The following is a 3,501-nucleotide window of genomic DNA, read 5'->3' on the forward strand; positions in this document are numbered from 1 at the left end:
TAAAGAATGCAAGAGAAGAAGTAACTATAAACAAAGTTTTGTGGAATCTTTCATCCAGAGTGCTTACATGATTAGTTTAATATTGCCTCTTGCAAAACTTCTCTTTTCTATTAAAAAAATTGGAGCCTTGATTTTTTGTAACAAAAAAATTCATTACGAAATTTTGATATATTGAAAAACACTTTCCCCCTCCCTCATGGCACTGTTGTATGTAGCAGAGAACAATCAAGAGCAGATTGCTAATCTAGAAGAGCAATCTTCAAATTATGCCCAGACATACAGTGGTTTATTAACCCTCCCGTCCTCTTCTCATAAGAACTAAAAAAAAAACACATACAAAACAATGTCAAAATAGTTGAGAGACCCTTTCCAAACAGTACACAGTGTCAGTAATTCACATCTTACAACAAAGTGTATGGATATGATTTCTTTTCCAAAACTTACAGTGTCAAAACAAATCAAGGCCATCAGATTTGCAGCTTAAAAATTCACATAAAGGAGATATAAAAATATTTTGTACTGCAAAGAAGGCTCTGCACTGTGTGTAGATAAGGATCACCCTACCTCTTTATCTCAAGGAAGGCAGCTGACTTAAGTTTACATACTTGCACAGCCTCTATTGGATGCTCCTGGAGCGCCCTGCTGGCGGAGTTCCTCCTGAACGGCCACTTCAGGTGTTTCCTCCTCCTCCTTTCCTCTTCGGGTGTGGTTGTTTCAAAGACTGTACTTCTTTGAACAACCTTCTCTCCCTGAGAATTTTTCTGCATAACCTTCACATCTGCGCCCGTGCCCCAGTGTCTCCTCTGGTTCTTCCAGATGAGGCCTGTGGGAGGACAGGCTGTGCCACCAGCATTTGCAGCTCAGAGTGTAACCGTCTGGCCTGCCCTCAGCACATATACCTTGAGGTCTGTTTGTATGTAACTGACTGATGTGTCTCCAAGTTTTCTGATCATCTCCCAGGCCCCAGTGGTTGATCCTGTTCACAAGTGTTCTTCCAGCAGATAAATTTTCCATAAACATCTATCTCTTCAATACAGACAGTCCCAGTGGCTGAAGTGGAATGAGAGATCCTAACACTGCTGCTCGCCTCTGACTCTTCCACGTTCGCGCTCTTCTGTGTTCCTCTAGTCGCGTGCGTGCTGTGACTTGAGGATGCTCGTGTTACTTCTCACATGGGAAGAAGGGCTCGGAGAGAGCTTCAGTCTCTCTTCGCCTTCTGTGAGTTTTCTGTAAGCACTGATTTCCGTGTCCAGGGCTAACTTTACATCAAGAAGTTGTTTATAATCATCCAGCTGTTGCCGCATCTGATCCCATATTTCTGTCATCTCTCTGTCTTTGTCAGACCGCATGCACTGAGAGTTGTCTCTTTCTTTAGCAAGCAAGTCCTCTAACTCTTGAATCCTTTCCGAACATACTCTAGACTCTCTCTGTAGATTAGAAAGCTGAGATGAAAGGCTCTGAATTCTCATGCAGCTTTCCATTAGTTCTTCCCTGGCACTCTTGACAGTAGAGGTATTCGTCTGTGATGCTAGCCTGGCATTGTCGAGTTTGGCGTGGTAAGTCTGCTCCAGCTCCTCCTTGTGGAGCTTGACCTGGGCATCACGCTGCTCTTTCGTCTCATGAAGGGCCTGTGCCAGCTTACACTGGTACTCAGTCTGACACCCAGCACCCACCTCCACCAAGTGAGTTTCACGCTTTCTGGCCCCATTAATCTCATCCTCATACATGTCTTTACAAAAGTCCAAGACCTCAGTAAGAGTCTGACAGCGATTCTCGAAATCCACTTCATGTAAATCTTCATCAGCTAACTTTTTTGGCAGCAGTTAAGCAGGCTTCCAACTGGGCAATCTGATTCATCAGATCCTCCAATTCTTGCTCAAAACTTCTTTTGTCACCAAGTGCAGTAGCCAGAGCCGCATCCTTAGAATTCAGTGCTGCTTCGTATTCCCAAAGCTTGATCTGGGCTGCATTAAGATCAGCTTCCTTCTTAGCATAATTGAGGAGCAGCTGGTCGTGCTTGACCTTGAACTTCTCCAGCTCTATCTGTAGCTTGGCACACTTGTGAGCTGCGTTATCCAGCACACATTGCACATCTGCCAGCTTCGTCTTGTAGAGCACCTGGAGGCCAGTGAGCTTGCGGTGGCTGCTTCCTCATGTCCCATCACTCGCAGCTGCTGCACGATGTTCCCTGTTTCCAGGCTGCACACCTTGTCGATGTACACCGCCTGTGGTGGTTGAGCTCAGGCAGCTCCTCCTGCGCCTGCAGCGATAGCCACGTGGGGCTCAGCGGTGGAGCCACCACTGTGGCTGCCAGTTTGAGACTGCAGTGGGGTCGCGGTTGCCAAGGTAGGCGGTGGGGTGATCAGTGGGGAGAGTGGAGTGGGGAGGACATGGGCAGTGCGGGAACACACAGTGGGCTGAAGGGAGCGGGGCTGGGACTGCAGGCACACACCAGTGACCCGCCATCGTGTAGAGGTTGGCATGGGAAGGAAGAAGCACCTGGGTCAAACAAATATTTTTTAAACTTTATATATACTCTTCCCTTTTCTTACTCCATTTTGCCTTCTCCCCACTCCCCTTAGTAATTACCATGTAAAGTCATGAAAAGCAGGGACCTACAGCCAAGATTGCTCTACCAAGTAAAGATATCATTTAGAATCAAAAGGAAGATAAAGAGCTTCCCAGCCAAGAGAAAATTAAGAAGTTCATCATCACCAAACCATTATTATATGAAATGTTAAAGGACTTATTTAAGAAAAAGGAGATCAAAACTATGAACAATAAAAATGGCAAAAATACTTATCTGTCAACAATTGAATCTAAAATACAAACTCAGCAAACAAGAAGAACGGAGACAGAATCATGGATATGGAGGGCATTTTGATGGTTGCCAGATGGGAGGGGCATGTGGGGGAATGGATGAGGAGGTGAGGGGATTAAGAGGTACAAATAGGCAGTTATAGAATAGGCAGGGGAATGTACAGTACAGTATAGGAAATGGAGTAGCCCAAGTACTTATACACTTGACCCATGGACCTGAACAGTGGTGTGTGGATCGCCCGAGGGACTGGGTGTGCTGGGTGGAGGGGGAAAATGGGGGGGGGGAATCGTGACAACTGTAATAGCATAATCAATAAAATATTTAAAAAATCAACAAACAACAAGTGCTGGTGAGGATGTGGAGAAAATAGGATCCTAGTACACCGCTGGTGGGAATGCAGACTGGGGCAGACACTGAGGAAAACAGTATGGAATTTCTTCAGAAAACTAAAAATGGAACTGCCTTTTGATCTAGTGATTCCACTGCTGGGATTATACCCTATGAATCCTGAAACAGCAGTTCAAAAGAACCTGTGCGCCCGTGTTCATAGCAGTGTGATTTACAACAGCCAAGTGCCAGAAACAGCCTAAGTGCCCATCAGTAAATGAGTGAATCAAAAAACCGTGGTACATTTACACAGTGGAGTACTACACAACAGAAAGAAAGAAGGAATTTCTACC

The 3,501-nt window shown here is 45.3% G+C and overlaps 1 pseudogene; it reads right to left on the bottom strand.

Moving 5' to 3' along the window:
* Positions 1–597: 597 nt before the first annotated feature.
* Positions 598–2,483, bottom strand: LOC123822413 (annotated as a pseudogene).
* Positions 2,484–3,501: the final 1,018 nt, after the last annotated feature.

The sequence above is a fragment of the Phyllostomus hastatus genome, unplaced genomic scaffold, assembly GCF_019186645.2.
Source record: "Phyllostomus hastatus isolate PE091 unplaced genomic scaffold, TTU_PhHast_1.1 phas_contig_402, whole genome shotgun sequence".
NCBI classification, from domain to species: domain Eukaryota; kingdom Metazoa; phylum Chordata; class Mammalia; order Chiroptera; family Phyllostomidae; genus Phyllostomus; species Phyllostomus hastatus.